At 43.0% G+C, this 21,673-nt stretch overlaps 1 long non-coding RNA gene across 1 annotated transcript; it reads right to left on the reverse strand.

Moving 5' to 3' along the window:
• Positions 1 to 6,990: 6,990 nt before the first annotated feature.
• LOC148775862 (uncharacterized) lies at positions 6,991 to 21,078 on the reverse strand. The gene is made up of 3 exons (XR_016038904.1): positions 20,932 to 21,078; positions 12,475 to 12,632; positions 6,991 to 7,108 (listed from the first exon to the last, which is right to left on the reverse strand). It is a non-coding gene; the product is annotated as an uncharacterized LOC148775862 (long non-coding RNA).
• Between the last annotated feature and the right edge of the window lie 595 nt (positions 21,079 to 21,673).

Raw genomic sequence — 21,673 nt, forward strand, 5'->3', positions numbered from 1 at the left:
GACGGGTGGCGGCGAGGTCCCCGGTGGAGCCGCCTGGGAAGGAAGCCGGCGCACAACGAGATGGTTGGGTTTGGATTGTTGTACTTTTTTTTTTGTTCGTTGCATTTTTAGGAACAAAAAAAAAAGCCCAACCCTTCACACCGCTTCATCTGCATCTCTCACGACCAGAAGCTCGCCTCAGCGGCTTGGGGGAGACGGCTGTCCGCCTGCACCCTACAACCCGGAGTGGGTGGGAAGAGCACTTGCGCTGAGACGAGCGCCAGGGCTGTAGCCAAGGGCTCCAGCCAGAGCACAGTCAAAATAGTTAACTATTGCCGCCCCCGTCCTCTCCATCTATTTCTTTGCAGGCTTTAGCTGAACAGGAGGGACCCAATTCAAGGTTTCTTTTTAAGAAAAACACCACAGCCCTTTCCTTTGGAGGGAAACAACTTGAATACAATTAGCCTAGCCTGACTCAGTATTCTGACGTCCACAGCCCCCTGTATAGGGACATTCTCTAATAGCAAAGGCGTTTAGTTCAGTTCAGTCGCTCAGTCGTGTCCGACTCTCCGCGACCCCATGAATCACAGCACGCCAGGCCTCCCTGTCCATCACCAACTCCCGGAGTTCACTCAAACTCATGTCCACAGAGTCGGTGATGCCATCCAGCCATCTCATTCTCGGTCGTCCCCTTCTCCTCCCGCCCCCAACCTTTCCTAGCATCAGTCTTTTCCAGTGAGTCGACTGGTCGCATGAGGTGGCCAAAGTATTGGAGTTTCAGATTTAGCATCAGTCCTTCCAATGAACACCCAGGACTGATCTCCTTTAGAATGGACTGGTTGGATCTCCTTGCAGTCCAAGGGACTCTCAAGAGTCTTCTCCAACACTACAGTTCAAAAGCATCAATTCTTCGGTGATCAGCTTTTCTTCACAGTCCAACTCTCACATCCATACATGACCAGGGAAAAAACATAGCACTTACAAATGAGCAATTACAAGATTACAAATGTGAAAGAATGGCTTCTCCCAAACTTACAGGCTTGAGGGCTGTGAAGCAAGGACAAAAAAAAAAAAGGTCACAGAATATGCCCTGGGGTTGAGTTTGTCTGTGCACATGAAGTCTGTGCTTTGGAAGTAGAATTCCTGGGATTTTGATTGGTGCTTGGGCCCAGTAACTAATACTGCTTAGCTCAATCGCCATAAAAAGCTCCTCCCCACTCCCTTCTAAGCATGGCCAGTTCCTGAACATGCTTGAGTCCCATTCAGTTCAGTTCAGTCGCTCAGTCGTGTCTGACTCTCCGCGACCCCATGAATCACAGCACGCCAGGCCTCCCTGTCCATCACCAACTCCCGGAGTTCACTCAAACTCATGTCCATTGAGTCGGTGATGCCATCCAGCCATCTCATTCTCTGTCGTCCCCGTCTCCTCCCACCCCCAATCCCTCCTAGCACCAGACTCTTTTCCAGTGAGTCAACTCGTCACATGAGGTGGCCAAAGTATTGGAGTTTCAGCTTTAGCATCAGTCCTTCCAATGAACACCCAGGACTGATCTCCTTTAGAATGGACTGGTTGGATATCCTTGCAGTCCAAGGGACTCTCAAGAGTCTTCTCCAGCACGACAGTTCAAAAGCATCAATTCTTCAGCGATCAGCTTTCATCACAGTCCAACTCTCACATCCATACATGACCACGGGAAAAACCATAGCCTTGACTAGACGGACCCTTGTTGGCAAAGTAATGTCTCTGCTTTTTAATATGCTATCTAGGCTGGTCATAACTTTCCTTCCAAGGAGTAAGCGTCTTTTAATTTCATGGCTGCAATCAGCATCTGCAGTGATTTTGGAGCCCAAAAAAATAAAGTCTGACACTGTTTCCACTGTTTCCCTATCTATTTCCCATGAAGTGATGGGACTGGATGCCATGATCTTCGTTTGAATGTTGAGTTTCAAGCCAACCTTTTCACTCTCCTCTTTCACTTTCATCAAGAGGCCTTTGAGTTCCTCTTCACTTTCTGCCATAAGGGTGGTGTCATCTGCATATCTGAGGTTATTGATATTTCTCCCAGCAATCTTGATTCCAGCTTGTGCTTCTTCCAGCCCAGCGTTCCTCATGATGTACTCTGCATATAAGTTAAATAAGCAGGGTGACAATATACAACCTTGATGTACTCCTTTTCCTGTTTGGAACCAGTCTGTTGTTCCATGTCCAGTTCTAACAGTTGCTTCCTGACCTGCATACAGGTTTCTCAAGAGGCAGGTCAGGTGGTCTGGTATTCCCATCTCTTTCAGAATGTTCCACAGTTTATTGTGATCCACACAGTCAAAGACTTTGGCATAGTCAATGAAGCAGAAATAGATGTTTTTCTGGAACTCTCTTGCTTTCTCCATGATCCAGCGGATGTTGGCAATTTGACCTTGGTGCCTCTGCCTTTTCTAAAACCTGCTTGAACGTCTGGGAGTTCATGGTTCACATATTGCTGAAGCCTTGCTTGGAGAATTTTGAGCATGACTTTACTAGCATGTGAGATGAATGCAATTGTGCGGTAGTTGGAGCATTCTTTGGCATTACCTTTCTTTGGGATTGGAATGAAGACTGACCTTTTCCAGTCCTGTGGCCACTGCTGAGTTTTCCAAATTTGCTGGCATATTGAGTGCCGCACTTTCACAGCATCATCTTTCAGGATTTGAAATAACTCAATTGGAATTCCATCACCTCCACTAGCTTTGTTCGTAGGGATGCTAAGGCCCACTTGACTTCACATTCCAAGATGTCTGGTTCCAGGTGAGTGATCACGCCATCGTGATTATCTTCGTCGTGAAGATCTTTTTTGTACATTCTTCTGTGTATTCTTGCCACCTCTTAATATCTTCTGCTTCTGTTAGGTCCATACCATTTCTGTCCTTTATCGAGCCCATCTTTGCATAAAATGTTCTCTTGATATCTCTAATTTTCTTGAAAAGATCTCTTGTTTTTCCTGTTCTGTTGTTTTCCTCTATTTCTTTACATTGATCGCTGAGGAAGGCTTTCTTATCTCTCCTTGCTATTCTTTGGCACTCTGCATTCAGATGCTTATATCTTTCCTTTTCTCCCTTGCCTTTTGCTTCTCTTCTTTTCACAGCTATTTGTAAGGCTTCCTCAGACAGCCATTTTGCTTTTTTGCATTTCTTTTTCATGGGGATGGTCTTGGTCCCTGTCTCCTGTACAATGTCACGAACCTCCGTCCAGAGTTCATCAGGCACTCTATCTATCAGATCTAGTCCCTTAAATCTATTTCTCACTTCCACTGTATAATCATAAGGGATTTGATTTAGGTCATACCTGAATGATCTAGTGGTTTTCCCTACTTTCTTCAATTTAAGTCTGAATTTGGCAATAAGGAGTTTATGATCTGAGCCACAGTCAGCTCCTGGTCTTGTTTTTGCTAACTGTATAGAGCTTCTCCACCTTTGGCCGCAAAGAATATAATCAATCTGATTTTGGTGTTGACCATCTGGTGATGTCCATGTGTAGAGTCTTCTCTTGTGTTGTTGGAAGAGGGTGTTTGCTATGACCAGTGCGTTCTCTTGGCAAAACTCTATTAGCCTTTGCCCTGCTTCATTCCGTGCTCCAAGGCCAAATTTGCCTGTTACTCCAGGTGTTTCTTGACTTCCTACTTTTGCATTCCAGTCCCCTATAATGAAAAGGACATCTGTTTTGGGTGTTAGTTCTAAAAGGTCTTGTAGGTTTTCATAGAACCGTTCAACTTCAGCTTCTTCAGCATTACTGGTTGGGGCATAGGCTTGCATTACTGTGATATTGAATGGTTTGCCTTGGAAACGAACAGAAATCATTCTGTCGTTTTTAAGATTGCATCCAAGTACTGCAGTTCGGACTCTTTTGTTGACCATGATGGCTACTCCATTTCTTCTAAGGGATTCCTGCCCACAGTAGTAGATATAATGGTCATCTGAGTTAAATTCACCCATTCCAGTCCATTTTAGTTCACTGATTCCTAGAATGTTGACGTTCAATCTTGTCATCTCCTGTTTGACCACTTCCAATTTGCCTTGATTCATGGACCTAACATTGCAGGTTCCTATGCAATATTGCTCTTTACAGCATCGGACCTTGCTTCTAGCATCAGTCACATTGTTTCGTTTTGGCTCCATCCCTTCATTCTTTCTGGAGTTATTTCTCCACTGATCTCTAGTAGCATACTGGGCACCTACTGACCTGGGGAATTCCTCATTCAGTATCCTATCATTTTGCCTTTTGATACTGTTCATGGGGTTCTCAAGGCAAGTATACTGAAGTGGTTTGCCATTCCCTTCTCCAGTGGACCACATTCTGTCAGACCTCTCCACCATGACCCATCCGTCTTGGGTGGCCCCACACAGCATGGCTTAGTTTCATTGAGTTAGACAGGTAAAATCCAGTTTTGTGTGTATCTGTTAAACCCAGTTTTGCCTTTGAAGAATATGTTGCCGTCAAATATAGTCACAATCTGAAAGTTGAGAAATATGATTTATTCAGTGGGAATTTTCAGGACTTCAAGCCTGAGAAACAGCATCTCAAGTGACCCTGAAAGAACTGCTGGGGGTGGGTAGGGAGGTCAAGTTAAATAGAAGTTTGCAACAAGGGGCAGGTCGTCTGAACATTAAAAGACTTTTTGTGAATTAAAGAAAACCAGATACCTCAAGGAATTTAGTGTTTTCTATGTACCAAACGATGCAAGCATCTGGGCTCACTGAAATCATTCTTTTCATATGCATCTCATATCCTGTTTTTTCTCAGTGCTCACCATAGGGAACAGCTGCAGCCTAATGGCTGCCCTGCAGCAGGTATTATTTTCCTTCCTGGTTGCCCTGGAATCATTGATAACTGTGACATCCTTGTTTGTTATATGGCAGGAAATACTCCATTTCTCAAATAGTTCCTATATTTATGGCATTTTGTTTTCATTCTTATGAAAACTGTGGAATGGCTATTGTGATCTGCAACGTATCGATGAGGAAGCGGATGAAGTGATATTTCCAAGACAAAAAACAGGCAGAACTGAGACTCTGAAGTCAGATTCAAGGTACACAGTCTTTCTATAGCAAGGTAACTGTCAGTACGAAAACTGCACCCCAGTCTCCTACTAAATAAGTGTTACTTAAAAAACACCTGTTTGTATAAACATTTTGAATTACCCTAATATTAAAATGATACAAGAGTGAAAATTTATTAATTCATAAATCAGAAAGCATCCTTATGTAATTACATGATACTCATGTGTATCTGGTTGGTGGTGGTGGTAGTGGTGGTGGTGATTTAGTCGCTAAGTCATCTCCGACTCTTGCGACCCCATGGACTGTACCCCACCAAGCTCCTCTTTCCTTGGGGTTCTCCAGGCAAGAATATTGGAGTGGGTTGCCATTTCCTTCTCCAGGGGATCTTTCCCACCCAGGACTCTAACCTGGGTCTCCTGCATTGCAGGCAGATTCTTTACCAACTGAGCTGTGAGGTAATCTCTCTGGTTGGTGGTAGATATTAACAAATAAACTTCTGGCCAACTAAATGAACACATTGGTTAAATCTGTGTAGAAATGCCTAGATTGTTTTAAAAATTAACTACTATGAAAACGTTGTGTATTAAACTCTCAAGTGTAGAAAAATAGGGAAGGAAGAATAACCTATTTTCCCTCCCATGGCCCTAATTTTGTAAAATAGACAATCAGGCAATCACCACATATAGTACTACTAGAAAAAGAGAATTACTGTTGGAGTAAAACCTACATGCACAGCACCATCCTTCCTGGAAGAGCACAATGTAACTAGATCCCATTGGAGATAGCACTAGGGATTGTCAAAATGCTTGTCACACTGGAATTTCCTTCTATTGACTGTTCCTCAAATAAATAGACTAAGCTAAAGATTGGAATTCTTATGTTAGCATAGCAGTAAGATAGAGTCTTATGTAGGTTGAACTTTCGTGAAAAAAAAGTATTTTTACAGGTAGAATTCCTTTTTGCTTTTTTTTATATTTTTTTAGTATTTTTATTTATATTTACTTTTTGGGTCTTTGTTGCTGCATGGGCTTTCTCTCATTGCAAAACAGTTGCGGTGTGTAGGCCTGCGCTGGCTTTTCTTGTTGTGGAGCTGGGGCTGTAGGCACACAGGCTTCGTAGTAGTTGTGGTGCATGGGACTAGGTACCCTGCAGCATGTGAGGTGTTCCCAGATCAGAGCTCATACCCATGTCTCCTGCATTGGCATGTGGATTCTTAACCACTGGACCACCAGAGAAGTTCCTAGAGTTTCTAATGTCATATATTTGAAATATATAAATATTCTTATTTTTTGTGATTTATTTCATGCTGTTGCTTCTGTCCTGAGCCTTGGTGAAGTTAAAATTCACCAGCATTCCTTACACCTATCAAGACATGTGATCAGATGTTAGATAACAAAAGGGACAGCACCAAATTTGGTGTACACCGAAGAGTAAACTGTCAAGAGTTGGGAACATCTAATAATTAAGACTGGAGCAGTTATGTGCAGGAGAGGGTTGCTGGTGAGCCTCCTTGGATATACTGGAACATTTCATTACTGTTCTATCCTTCCCTTCCCAACAGCCACCAAAGTCATGAATGCACGCCCAGCATTCCCCAGCAAGAATTCCTGGCAATACAAGGCACTGATGTTGCAAGGTGTAGCAAAAAGAGCAGTGACTTTGGAATCAGTTCTGGATCCAAACTCGAGCTCTACCATATACAAGTTGTTCAAATTACTAAGCATTTCTAAGCCTCAATTTTCTCTTCTGTAAAATGGGGGTCACGTTTCACTTGATTGGAAAAATTAGATAATGTAGAAAGCAACCAGCATGGTATCTGACATATTAGAGGTGCTTAATAAACAGCTGCTACTGCCATATGGAAGAAGAAAACCATGCCAGTTTTGAATAACAGTTACTTTGGATTTGTGAGCGTCAAGCACAACAATCTTAAGCAGAGGTAAACTACCTATACAGTAGAGGAAAGTAAAGTGTTAGTTGCTCAGTCATGTCCAACTCTTTGAGGAAGCTGGCACCATAATTTCTGCTTTTTTACACCCAGTCCAGGATGGCCTTTTAAAGGTACAGATCCTTCCACTGCTGTATCTTCTTCCTTGTGCTTAGGGAAAGGAGAAGAAAAAGAAAAAAACATCTCACTTAATGAAAGGAAGACTTTGCAGTGTTTTTTAAAGCTTTACAGTTTCACTGAAATTGTTGGAACATCCAAAACATTCCATTAAAAGGAAAAAAATATCTACCTGTAAACATACATTTATCACCAAAGACAGAAACTTGCCTAAGACTTGGGTGAAATTAAAGAAATTGGTCCTTGGTTGGAAGAGAATTCCAGGCTCCATGTATTTCAGTTGCACAGTGAAGATTGTGCATTAAATGGAGCAAACAGCAAGACCAGTTAGCTTTGGGAGAGAATGAGAGACACTTAAGCAACAGTAAATTTAGCCTTTAGTTGTGCCATTTCTTTAGATGGAAAGATAATTTATAAGAATAAAGTAAAATGTCTGAGGTAATTAAGATGATATTAACATTTATGGGTTTCCCTGGTAGCTCAGTTGGTAAAGAATCCGCCAGCAATGCAGGAGACCCCGGTTTGATTCCTGGGTCGGGAAGATCCGCTGGAGAGGGGATAGGCTACCCACTATAATATTCTTGGGCTTCCCTGGTGGCTCAGCTAGTAAAAAACCTACCTGCAATGCGGGAGACCTGGGTTCGATCCCTGGTTGCGAAGACACTGGAGAAGGGAAAAGCTACCCACTCCAGTATTCTGGCCTGGAGAATTCCATGGACTGTATAGTCCATGGGGTTGCAAAGAGTCAGAAAGTGAGCAACTTTCACTTTATAATTTTATACTCAGGACTGTGCTGGACACTAAAAACAGTAAATGAGGAATTTCCCATTGGTTGAAGACACAACTTTTAAAAGCATGAACTAGTATAGTAATAGTGGCTGCTTGAGAGCCAATGTTTAAGTGGTGAAAACAAGATCAGAGGAAGGCCTGGAAGCATCATAAAGATTTCAGGGGGGAGGTGGGAGTCCAACAGAACCTTTAAAGATCACAGGATTTGAAGATGAGAAAGAGGAAGAGCATTAGAGGTAAGGAACACAGTTCAGGGTGGGAATGAACTTCACTGATACTAAGTCAGTGAGGGGCATGGCTTTAGTTTGGGGGAAAAAAAGTTCTGAGGCCAAATTGTGGAATGTTTTGATGTCAGAGTTGAACTTCATTCTGTAGGAAACGGGAAACCACTGGATAATAGCATATGGCACTAAAAAGATGAAAACAGAATTGTAGGAAGACTCATCTGATATCAGGAGCCAAGACCTAAGGTTGAAGATGTTTCCTTTATTTTAATACTGTTGAGGTTATTGAAAATTATAGATTTTTTTAAAATGCAGTCGGGTACAACTGAGTGACTAAACAACAACAACAATGTATATAAAAGTACAAAGTATGTTAAAAAAAAAAAAGGAAACTACAACATGTGTGCCTAGGTTAAATCCCACTGAACCATTTAATTTTGCTTATTAAAGTTCTCAATTTGTAAATAAAATGGAAGAAGAATTAACCATGACAAATGTCCTCCTAAAGTCCTCTGAGGGGAAATTATATGTGTGTATATATATATATTTATTTATCAATTCTATATAATTTATCTTACTATAATGACCTTAACTATATTGCATGACTAATGTTACTCTATTGCTTAAATATTAATGACACTTTAGAGTATTCCATACTAGAGCTTTAAAAATCATTACTTTGAAGTGTAATGCTCTGTTTTGATATTTTAACGATGATTACATTCAATTATGTTAATTTTTTCTAAATTTAATTCCCATACATGTAGAATTTTTTTCTTGATAAAGAGTTATTTTATGGGGGCCTTAAGAAATGATTCATTCAGGTAAATATTTGCAATTTTTAAGAGAACTTGATTTGCAGAAACTGTTTAGTTTGGAATATTTGTGTTGAGTTCATTAATCATCATGTGCTCTAGTTTTCTCTTGAAAATGTCAGTTATAATAAGAAATTTTATAATTTCAATTTAGGAAACTACTCTCACCCTGTTCTATGAGACATTTTTAGAATATTTCTTCTACAAATAAGGGTACAATAATTTTATATTATAGTTTTAAATAACTGGTAGATTTCTATACTTCTAACACACTTTCTTTATCTCAAGTAAAGGCAGCAGTACATCTTATAGAACTTTGGCTCTGAAGATCTAAATTTATCAGATACCTACCTATACAGCACGGCATGAGAAATACATGCTTCTGTTTTTTAATGAGTCCAGTTGAGTCTCTCTGATATCAAAGCATGTGGTAATAAATGCCTTGTCAAAAATGTATTTATCTTATTGGGGTTTCCCTAGTGGCTCGGTGGTAAAGAATCCACCTGTCAATGCAGAAGATAGGGGCTCAAGCCCCGCATCGGAAAGATCCCACATGCCGTGGAACAACTAAGCCAGTGTGCCACAGCTACTGAGCCTGTGCTCTGGAGCCCGGGAACCACAACTACCAAAGCCCACATGCCCTAGAGCCTGTGCTCTGCAACAAGAGAAGCCACCTCAATGCAAAGCCCGCACATCACAACTAGGGAGAAGCCCACGCAGCAACGAAGACACAGCACAGCCAAAAATAGATACATAAAATTAGTTTTTAAATATATATATATTTATCTTATAATGGTCTTGTTTACAACACTATCCTGGTTATGGCTAGAATGTGACCAGGTCTCCGGGAGCTTGCGCTGGATCTGAAGCAGCCCACACTCCTCCCAGTCACAGCAAAAGACATGGACGATCCAGAAGATGCATGAGGCTTGTCAAACAGTGTGAGCCCAGGGTGGGCGTTTAGGGAAGGTCACTGACCTCTGGGTTGTGAAATTCAACAAACAGTTCTTTCAGTTCTCATTTGCTTTGGTCTCGGCAGTTCTCACTGACTTCCTCAAAAAGCCCTCTTTCCCTGGCCTTTAGTAACATCATGTTCACACCCAGTTTTTCTTTTTCCGGCTCAGGGACTCCTGCTGAGTTGTCCTTTTGTATCCAGAAGTTCTAGAATCCTTTGAACATTCAGGTTCAAGACACTCTCCAGACTTCAGCTATCATCTAATGACTCTCACATTCCCCGCCAAGCAGAGATCACAAACTGATAACCCTCAGTCACATCATTCTTAAATTTATATACACTTTAGGGAGGCATGGCCCTTTTTCGTCTCCCACAGTCCTTCCTCTCTGCAAGCATTTGAGTTAGCCCTTGTGTTGCTCAAGTTTCCTCCTGTTCTTCCAGATTCAGAGTTCCTGCTCCCATAGTTCCTTGTCTCCCTAACAAACGCCCCTCGCTGGGCCCTATATGCCTCCTCCTTGTCCTCATCCTTCAAGCACAGCACAACTGATACATCCCAGGTTAGCTTTCCAAGATTTTCCGGGCCAATGTCAGATCCCTCTTTTTTTTAAATCAAATTTCCTTATTTTTGGCTGCACAGGGTCTTCATTGGTGAGCATGGGCTTTCTCTTAGTTGCAACAAGCGAGGGTTACTCTCTATTGCAGAGTGGGGGTTCCTCCACAAGAAAAGCCACCACGGTGAGAACCCGAGCACCGCAACTAGAGAGTAGCCCTCGCTCACCACAACTAGAGAAAAGCCCTAGCAGCAAAGAAGATCCAGCATAGCCAAACTTTTTAAAAACAAAAATTGTTTTAAGTTGTATCACGATATACAAGGATGCATATTTTTAAATATAACGTTTCAATCATAGGAATACATGCTGTCAACTGCTAGTTGGGGATGAAATTTTGCAATCTGTCTTCCTTCTTTCCCCAGGAAGGGGTTATGATGAGGAGTGAGAGCTGAGATGCTTTAGAGGCCTTGCCTGGCCTGGAATCCAGAATCTTCTATTCACCAGCAGCAGCACATTTAACAAATCACTTATTCTGGTCTTCAATTTCCTCATATGTAAAACAGAGGTAATCACAGTCCCTATTTCATAAAGTCATTTGAGTGTAAATTAAGGCCATGCCTGGGAAGCACTTGGCTAGTATGGTGAAGCACAGTGCCCAGATGTGTTCAGTTAGCGTTTATCATCATTGTTGTCATCTTTATTATTGCAGATATGAATCTAGACATCTCTGTCTCTTCCTATAATGAAAGTGTTACATATAACCAGGGCCAGCTCAGAGTAGGGGAGGCTGACGGGTTTTCTGCCCTCTCCCAGTGGTGTGCCGATCAACAGTTAACATTCAGCTTTGGGCAAAGGTAGGGGGTGGAGAGGCATACTTTGTACTGTTTGCCATTTTCCATGTTGTAAATCCTCCCACCATGGCTGATTTCAAGCTGTTAATGTGAGTTCAGTGAACTCACACTGGGAAGAGTTATCAGAATTGGGAAGAGTTATCAGAAGAGTTGGGGAGAGTAATCAGAATCAGTTCTCAAGTCCTATGAGCCTGCTTCAACACACCCAAAAGAGAATTTCTTATCTTTTCTGCTGCCTCTTTGTTCACTGCTGAAACTAGGATCTGATCCATCTCAGGCAGAGGACTAGACATACCTATCTGATGGGCTCCTGCAGAGGTAAGAGTTTATTTATGCCTGGAAGATAAAGGAAGTCTTCAGATCTGAAACCCAAAGCAGGGCTCAGACCCAGCTTACCAGGGTGCTCATAGCAAATGACACTTTTTCATTTGTGATGTTCCCTTTGTCCCTGGGAAATCTTGAGTGTGAGTGTGGGTGTGGCTGCGGTCTAGGGTAATATACTGTCTTCTTTGGTCATGTGGCCATAATGCCTTCTTAAGAGCATCAGCACCTTACCTATTTTTTTTCTTTATTGTTTACTTTTATTTTTAGCTGTGCTAGATCTTCATTGTTGCTCGCGGGCTTTTGCTAGTTGTGGCGAGTGGGGGCTATTCTCTGGTTGTGGGCTTCTCATTGCAGTGGCTTCTCTTCTTGCAGAGCATGGCTCTAGAGTGCGGGCTCAGACAAGTTTAGTTGCCCCAAGGCATATGGGATCTTCCCAGACCAGAGATCAAACCCATGTCCCCTGCACTGACAGGTGCATTCTTAACCATTGGCTCACCAGGGAAGTCCCACCTTACCTATTTATAACTTGTAATATTTTGCATTGCACTCTTTCTATTGATACTTAAGGTGTTCAGGTAATCATTTTGTCATCTTTCCACAGTTTTATAGATACCTTCTGATGGTTGCATAATTCCATTAATACACCTAACTGTTGAGTTTATGAAAGGAAAAAGAACAAGGAGGCAAAAACCAGGAAAAGGAACATAGATGGAAGAAAAAAAAAGAATCTCAAGAACTGAGTATAGTCATAACTCTTGACAAGAAAAGTAAGTTGAGCCCTAAAAAATAACCATCAAATCTTACAATTAAGTTTCTAACGCTTTCAGGAAAAGAAGGTTCACCTCTGGACGAGGGACAGAGGTGGGTAGGAAGAGAGTAAAGTGCCTTACCTCATGTAGAAGGTACAGTGGAGAAACCGAGGCTGGAGTGGTTCACTGACCTGCTCAGGGCCACACAGAGCAGATCACCCAGGCCAGGCTTCACTCCACCGTAGTCGGGAGTGAATGAGAATTAAGGAAGTGGATACAGGAGGTATGAACGATTCCTTCTGGAAGCAGGATGGGGAAAGAAGAGAAAGAGCAATAACTAAATACAGTATAAGGACACGGAATCACTGCTTTTTAATAATAAATACAGGGCTCACTGGGGCTTCCCAGGTGGCGCTAGTGGTAAAGAACCTGCCTGCCAATTCAGAAGATATAAGAGACGTGGGTTTGATTTCTGGGTCGGGAAGATCCCTTGGAGGAGGGCATGGCAACCCTTTTCAGTATTCTTGCCTGGAAAATTCCATGGATGGAGGAGCCTGGCAGGCCACAGTTCACAGGGTCACATAGAATCGGAGACGACTGAAGTGACTTAGCACACACAGCATGCATAGGGCTCACTTCCTCCTAAGTTGCATTGAAAAAGATCCCAGTGAGGGCAGGGCCAGAAGCAGACAGCCCACAGAACCCTAAACCCTGTCCTGGAGATGTGTCTGTATTGGAAATCTCACCCTGATTCTCTTTGCTCCATCAGACCCTCCTCAGATCCATCCCTCCTTTGATAGCTGAGGCCCAAAAGTGACATGACAAAAGGCATTTCTTAATATCTCGTGGCACAACCAAGTCAAAGCCAGAAAGTTTAAATGGCTTTTCTCAAGGCAAGAGCAATGTTTCCTGACCTTGCCCGTCACAGAAACTGTCCCAGACCCTCATTTAAATATACAGAATGTCAAGAGATTTGGATTCAGGTCTGTGTTGGTGGAGGATGGGAGCAGGTATCTGAAAGTAAAGTCAGTTATCCTTTAATTCCAGCAGTTTTGGGTATCACTGTACTGGCAAGTAACAAAGAGAAATAAACACAGTAGCATAAATCCCCATGGTTCAGCTCACAAGAAAAGGCTTACTCATAACCATGCTAGGGGTCCTCACCCTGCCTCTGTGGTCTGATGCTATCTTGGCATATGCTGGTTTAATCTTCAGCCCAATCTGGGCACAACAGAGGGAGGTTCGTTGCCAAAATTATAAAGTGTCAGGAGAGAAGGAAACAGGGCTTCTTCTGTTCTTAATCTGTTTTGAACTGACTATTAGTTCCTAACCAGCACACCAATCCAGACAAGGCCCGTCCTTGCCTACCTTGGGTTTCCCTGGTTGCTCCACAGGTAAAGAATCTGCCTACAGTGCAGGAGACCTGGGTTTGATCCCTGGATTGGGAAGATCCCCTGGAGAAGGAAATGTCAACCCACTCCAGTATTCTTGCCTGGAGAATACCTTGGACAGAGGAACCCTGAAGGCTACAGGACATGGGGTCATAAAGAGTTGGACATGACTGGGCAACTAATATCTCCTACCTCATCCCCTTCTTCTCTTTCCCTCCAGCAGGCACCTGATGGTGGCAGCCACCCCCCCTCCTACAGGCTTCTCAGTCTTCGAGAGGGTGACCCTACATCTTTGTTTGCCTGGGAGAGTCCCAACCTACTCCTAAGAGCCCAGAGTTCTCTCAGGTTTGGTGTCTGCTTTTATATTCAAAAGGGCCCCAGTGTGGATGATAAATTCCATGTTCATGCTGCCTGTGAACAGCACAAGAACAAAAACACAAGTGCATGAAAGCAAGAAGGAGTCTGCTAACAGTTTACAATGACTTCCATTTATCAAGCAAATCACTCAGTCATCTCAGTTAATTTTCACAGCCACCCCATGAAGGAGCTCTGGGCACAGGGGTTTTTGCAGATGAGGAAAGTAACAGGGTTAAATGACTTGACCAGGGTCATCCAACTAGGAAGAGCAGAACTGGATTCAAACATCTGTCTGTGTGAGCCCAGCTTCTGCGCTAAAAGGGGACTGCCTGCCTTCTCAGGCCATGTGGACACCCACCCACCAATTTCTGAATGTGTTAAGAAACAGAGCTTTACCCAGAAAGTCAGTCGTTTGGTTTCAACACTAAGGGAGCTGTCTCAAGTTTCCTATGTTTCATCTTACATTTGCAAGTAGAAATCTATTTCTGCAGCTGTGTGTATAATTCAGCTCTTGTTTCTGTAACCTAATTTAAGAGAACACGTCCAAAAGCAGCAATGACATCTACGAGAGCACAGCTTGACTCAAGTGGATCCAACCAATTTGCAAATGGAAAATAACACTGAAGAATAAGCTTTACATCACAAATGTGGCTGCTTCGAGTCATCCTTCGTGAAACTAAAGATGTAAGCGTAACCCAGAAAATGGTTCAAAATCTTTGCTTTACATATGCATAGTTTAATCTTCTAAACCAGTTGCTCTCCCAGAAAAGACAACTTAAAGTTGCACCCTTTGCTTTCACCACCAGATTGTCTGCAGTTTCCCTTTCTTTTTTCCTTTTAAAAAAATGGGCACTTTTTTCCATTTTTAATTCCAAAGGACTGCCTTTTAAAATACACACATATATATTTATTTATTTATTTGGCTGCACCAGGCCATAGTTGTGGCACCTAGGATCTTTAGTGGTAGCATGTGGGATCTTGTTCCCAGACCAAGTATCAACCCGGGCCCCCTGCATGGGGAGCTCTGAGTCTTAGCCACTGAGCCACCAGGGAAGTCCCAGCAAAAGCACTGCCTTAATGCATTTTCTTTGGAAAAAAACAGACAAACTTTTATCAATACCCCAATTTCAGACCTGTACATTGTACATTGTTACTGGTTTGTTTTTGTCCCTCTGTTTTTCTATCCACTATCCACTAGTCTACATATTCCTTTTTTTTTTTAATTGAAGTTTGGTTGAGTTACAATACTGTGTTAGCTTCAGATGTGCAACATAGTGTTTCGGTATTTTTTCAGATTATGCTCCATTATAAGTTATTGCAAGATAATGCATTTCATCCTACATATTTCCTTGATTATTGTAAACTCTGGACAGGAACAATTCGCCCAGCATTTAGAATAGTGCCTGGCATGTACCTAGTGCGTGATAAGTCGCTTCAGTCATGTCTGACTCTTTGCGACCCTATGGACCGTAACCCACTAGGCCTCTCTGTCCAAGGGATTCTCCAGGCAAGAATACTGGAGTGGTTTGCTATGCCCCTCTACAGGGATCTTCCTGACCCAGGGATCGAACCCATGACTCCTGTGGCTCCTGCATTGCAGGCTGATTCTTTCCTGTTGAGCAACCAGGGAAGTCCTCAATAATTCTTTGTTAAATGAATGAAGACTTTGCACACGGCAACCAGCAACTAGATCATGTAGGGCCGTAAGTCCTCCACTTTATCTTAAATGTGAAGGAAAGTCGGAGAGTATGTGGTCTGACTTACAGTTTAAAAAAATTACTCTAGGACTTCCCTGACAGTCCAGTGGTTAAGACTTCGAGCTTCCAGTACAGAGGGTATGGGTTAGATCCCTGGTTGGGGAGCTGGGGAACTAAGATCCCGAATGCCATGGGATGCGGCCAAAAAATAAAAATAAATAAAGTTAATTAAAAAGACCACACTGGCTGTAGTGTGGAAGAAAGATTCTATCAGGGGTAAGAGTGGCCTGGGGGCAGTTAGAGGCTAATGCAACATCCAAGCAAGAAAGAATGAGGACTTGAGTTAGGGTGAAAAAAAGGTCAGATTTTTAGATACATTTTGGTGTTACAGATGGAAGAACTTGTTAATAATGAGGGTCTGGGGGTTGGAGAGGAATTGAGGACAACATCGAGGTTTTTGGTCTCAATACTCAATCTTCCTGAGCCTGTTTCCTCTTCTGTAATTTGAGGATAATTAGAGCATCTCTCTGTTGGGATTATTGTGAGAAAGAATAGAGGACCTTGATGGCTCACACAGCACATGGTAAACCCTCAGTGAATGTTAGCTCTTCTACTGCCCTACAGATAAGCGTTTCCTAGGATTGCAAAAATATCCACCTCACAGAGACTGAGGGGAAAAAAAAATTGTTTTGTAGAGTGTACCCTCCCCTCCCAAGGGACAGATATTTATTTAACAGAATACTTAGCATTAGTGTTGGAACAGTTTACTTGCACACAGATACCTAGAAGAATTCCTCATATCTCAAACGGCTCATAATTCTCCTTTAAGTAGTGCTGTCCATTTAATATTTACCAGAAGGAGTAAATAAAGAGTGAAATTAAAACCTCTGCTGAGTAAAAAATCAATCAAAATGTAAGAAAAAGTACATCTGAAATAATAGTGATTAAAAAAACAACAACTATTTGCTGCGTTTTAATACACCAGAAACTAAAAGACCACACTGTCTGGTTCAGCACAGGACACCTGGCAACCCTCTTTGTCAGTTGTAACTTTCTGCAAAACCAACAACCAACTCTTTTTGGCTGCGTTGGCCTGTCCTTATTTCCCCCTGAAAACTGTTTTAAACTTAGCACAGATAACATTTTGCCTCTATTAGAATTAGCAGCTGCTCTCAATGGGTCACCTGGCTTGGCAAGTGCTCGTGTGGGGTAACCCACTATCTTCTTTCAAAGCCTCCCAATGGTGGCCTCCAGGTAGCATGTGAAGAGCTGTCTGTGGGAAATTTAGGGATTCCTTCATGCTCTTCAGAAACTTTCCTGCTAGCATCTTCTTCTGCCTCAGCAGATCTCCCTCATTATTGGTTATCTGAGCCCTCCACCCAACTAGAGACCAGCCTTTCTTCTTCGCATACAGCCTCTCAGCCCTGCCCCCTCACAGCCAAGGCCTTTTAGGGACCCTTTTCTCTTCCTGAAGACCTCCACTCAGTCCTCTCCTCAGGTGAGACCCTAGGACATTTCTTCCAGGGCTGTTTTCCTGCTTTATTGACTACGCCAAAACCTTTCACTGTGTGGATCACAACAAACTGTGGCAAATTTTTAAAGAGATGGGAATACCAGACCACCTTATCTGCCTCCTGAGAAATCTGTCTGCAAGTCAAGAAGCAACAGTTAGAACTGGACATGGAACAACAGACTGGTTCCAAATCGGGAAAGGAGTACGTCAAGGCTGTATATTGTCACCCTGCTTATGTAACTTATATGCAGAGTACATCATGCGAAATGCTGGGCTGGATGAAGCACAAGCTGGAATCAAGATTGCTGGGAGAAATATCAGTAACCTCAGATACGCAGATGATACCACCCTTATGGCAGAAAGTGAAGAGGAATTAAAGAGTCTCTTGTTGAAGGTGAAAGAAGAGAGTGAAAAAACTGGCTTAAAACTCAGCATTCAGAAAACTAAGATCATGGTATCCAGTCCTATCACTTCCTGGCAAATAGATGGGGAAACAATGGAAACAGTGACTGATTTTATTTTTGGGGGTTCCAAAATCACTGCAGATGGTGACTGCAGCCATGAAATTAAAAGATGCTTGCTCATTGGAAGGAAAGTTATGACCATTGTCAACAGCATATTAAAAAGCAGAGACATTACTTTGCCAACAAAGGTCCATCTAGTCAAAGCTATGGTTTTTCCAGTAGTCATGTGTGGATGCAAGAGTTGGACTATAAAGAAATCTGAGCTTTGAAGAATTGATGCTTTTGAACTGTGGTGTTGGAGAAGACTCTTGAGAGTCCCTTGGACTGCAAGGAGATCCAACCAGTCCATCCTAAAGGAAATCAGTCCTGAATATTCATTGGAAGGACTGATGTTGAAGCTGAAACTCCAATACTTTGGCCACCTGATGCAAAAAACTGACTCATTGGAAAAGACCATGATGCTGGGGAAGATTGAAGGCAGGAGACTGAAGGAGGAGAAGGGGACGACAGAGGATGAGATGGCTGGATGTCATCACCGACTCGATGGACTTGAGTTTGAGCAAGCTCCGGGAGTTGGTGATGGACAGGGAAACCTGGCCATGGGGTCGCAAAGAGTCAGACATGACTGAGCAACTGAACTGAACTGTTTTCTTGCTATCCTTCTCCCCAAGTAGGGGGAGCTGCCTCTTCTGCTCTCTTAGAGCTGCTTTGATCTGTCTAGTGACAGCCCCTGAGAGCTGGGCCTGACTGCCCCAACTTGGTCTTCTGCTGGATCCTAGTGGCCTCTCACGGGGCAGGGACCCCCCCCTACTTCTAATGGCTGACCCTGGAGTCCAGATGTCCCACGTGGCCTGAACAGACTATACTTGATCATCTTTCCTGCCAGCCACTCCCTGCAGCCCCCACAGACAAGCCAACTACAACAGTGGCTGACTCAGATGGAGACATTCAGGAACAGGAGAGGAAGCTGATGAAGAATCAGCTTCAGAGAGAAAGTTGTGGTTCCTCTGAAACAGCAGACTACAAGGGGGCAGTTACATTTAAAATGCTCCAAGCAAATGATTCTCCGAAGATTTGGGCATTTGAATTTGGGGTTTCTGTTTTGGGGTTTTTTGTTGTTTGTTTGCTTTTTTAGCCACGGCACATGGCATGTGGAATCTTAGTTTTCCTGACCAGGGATGGAACCTGCGCCCCTAACAGTGGAAGCTTGAAGTCCTAACCACTGAACCACCAGGGAATTCCTGGGGTTGCTTTTTCGTTTTCCAAAATGAGAAAAGATTGTCATATGACTTTTCTGCACCCTGGAAACCAGAGCCTCACCTGGAATCATAATGTAAAACTTCAGACTCGGATCTGGTGGACAGGTTCACCACTCACATATTCTTTCTCACATCTTTACCATTTACTACATGATAGATTTTCCCTAAAAAGGATATTATTAAAGGCCAACTTCAAACCTTTTAAAAAGTACCTATGAAATGTGATCTACATTCATGATTAAGATAGTGTTTTCAAAATTTTATGAATTTTATTTAACAATTCCTATAGTACATTTTTATGTACCAAGTATAATCCTAAGAGCTTTACAAAATTAACCTATTTAATCCTTAAACTAATGAAACATTTACTATTATTAACCTCATTTATAGGTGAGAAAATTACATCACAGAGATGTTAAGTAACTTGCACAAGGTCATACAGCTAATAAGTGACAGAACCAATTCAAACCTGGTGACCCTGTATGCTGAGGTCACTAGGCTATGCTGCCTCTATAAAGGGCCTGAAAAATAAATAGATAGATGTGCTGTGCTGTGCTGTGCTTAGTCACTCAGTCACGTCTGACTCTTTGTGACCCCATGAACTGTAGCCTGCTAGGCTCCTCTGTCCAGGGGATGCCCCAGGCAAAAACACTGGAGTGGGTTACCATGTCCTCCTCCAGAGGATCGAACCCAGGTCTCCTGCATTGCAGGCAGAGATAGATAGATTTTTAATCTATATTTATCATATATATATACTATGTGCTCAGTAGCTGAGTCGTGTGCGACTCTTTGCAACCCCATGGACTGTAACCTGACAGGCTCCTCTGTTCATGGAAGTTTCCAATGGAGTGGGTTGCCGTTTCCTATTCCAGGGGATCTTTCTGACCCAGGGATTGAACCCACATCTCCTGCATCTCCTGCATTGTCAGGCAGATTCTTTACCACTGAGCCGCCTGGGAAGCCCCATAAAATATATACTATATGCATATATTTTTGTGTATAAATGTTATATTTTATACAGGTACAAATCTGTGTGTGTGTGTGTGTGTGTGTATAAGAGAGAGCAGGATTGTAAGTGCAGTTTTCCAAATGGCCCTCTTTTGGGGTGTTTTCAAAGCATGGCTAAAACCCAGAAAAATTCTATATAATTTTTCTGTAGCTACATCCTCTTGAGGAGACTAGGGAACTGGTTTCATAAAGGTCGGCTTCTCCTCTGACAAATGAGGTGTCTAAATCAGAAGAACTAGTTCGTCAAGTGAGTGTAAGAAGCGTCCAAATGCAAAATTATTCAAATTTCCTGGAAGGCTGCCCAGGGAATTTTCCTCTTCAGATCTGACTCTGGGAGGTGTCCTGACTCAGTATTCGGTAAGCTAACTCCGGACTATTCTTGTGCCTTTAGGACTAAATATAATGCGAGTTTGTTCTATTCAATAGTTCATATTCTAATACTGATGTGCAGGTTTAAGTTTAAATTTCTAGGGTCTCACGCCTCCGGATTCACCAAAAAGGTAACGCGCAAGTAAACAAGTGGGGCGTTCTAGCTACTGGTGCAACTGCGCCCCCTGCCGGCACTGGGCCGGCAAGCCGGCCTCGTCAGGGGGCCTCTTCGGCTCCCCACAGCACAGCGCAAACTTGAGCCCTTCCCCTCTTTTGCTGCTTTCCAACCAAGCCAAAGTGGCTTAGCGCTGACCCGAGCTAAGCACAAGTGCACTTAGCGCTGAGCATCGAAGGTAAATCAAAGCCTCGCAACCTTAACGTATCTCATGGTCTATCGGGGCACACCCAAAGCAGCCCATTAGAATGCAGCTGCAGCCAGCCTCCTGTCCCATACGTTTGCAACCACAAGTGGCACGCCAGAGCCTGAACCAAACAGCGTAGTACAATGCCCTTTTGTTGGGAAGGAGGGCTGTGACTCACCCCATCATTTTCTGTGTGCGCAGAAACCACGGCCTGCACAGGAGCGACCAGGCCAATCGATCGGTGCTTCGCTGAAGTCCCAGGTTACCTGGAAGCTGTCCCGATAGCGAGCTCTCTAGGGTGGGCGCCAGAGGGACTGCACAGAAAACTCACGATTAAGGTTAACAGGGGCCAGGAGGAGATCAGTGCATTCAGATATTAAATTAACAAGTAACAAGTGCATTAAAAATATAGGACCAAGACCTCTGATGCATTAGTAACAAAATGCTAGCTTTGCTTCCCAACTAGACTTTGTTGGATTTTTTAAAAACAGAATTTCATTTGTGTTTTTCAAACTAGGCCAAGTTCAGTTCAGTTCAGTTCAGTTGCTCAGTCGTGTCCGACTCTCTGCGACCCCATGAATCACAGCATGCCAGGCCTCCCTGTCCATCACCAACTCCCAGAGTTCACTCAAACCCATGTCCATCGAGTCGGTGATGCCATCCAGCCATCTCATTCTCTGTCGTCCCCTTCTCCTCCCACCCCCAATCCCTCCTAGCATCAGTCAATTTCTAAAATACAGAAATTCTTTGTGTTCCTCTTCTCAAACCAAATCAGACTCTGGACACACCCAGCAGCTCACTGTGTCTTTTAGTTAACTCTCTGTCGCCTTTCACTTTAGAGAAAATTCTGCCGGTAACAAAACCTGCTGTACTAGCCAAGAGGGAAAAGGACTTGAAGGAAGAGGAAGAACAAGTTTTTA

This window comes from Moschus berezovskii, chromosome 13 (genome assembly GCF_049115385.1).
Source record: "Moschus berezovskii isolate FMDL1 chromosome 13, NW_MosBer_1.0, whole genome shotgun sequence".
NCBI lineage: Eukaryota > Metazoa > Chordata > Mammalia > Artiodactyla > Moschidae > Moschus > Moschus berezovskii.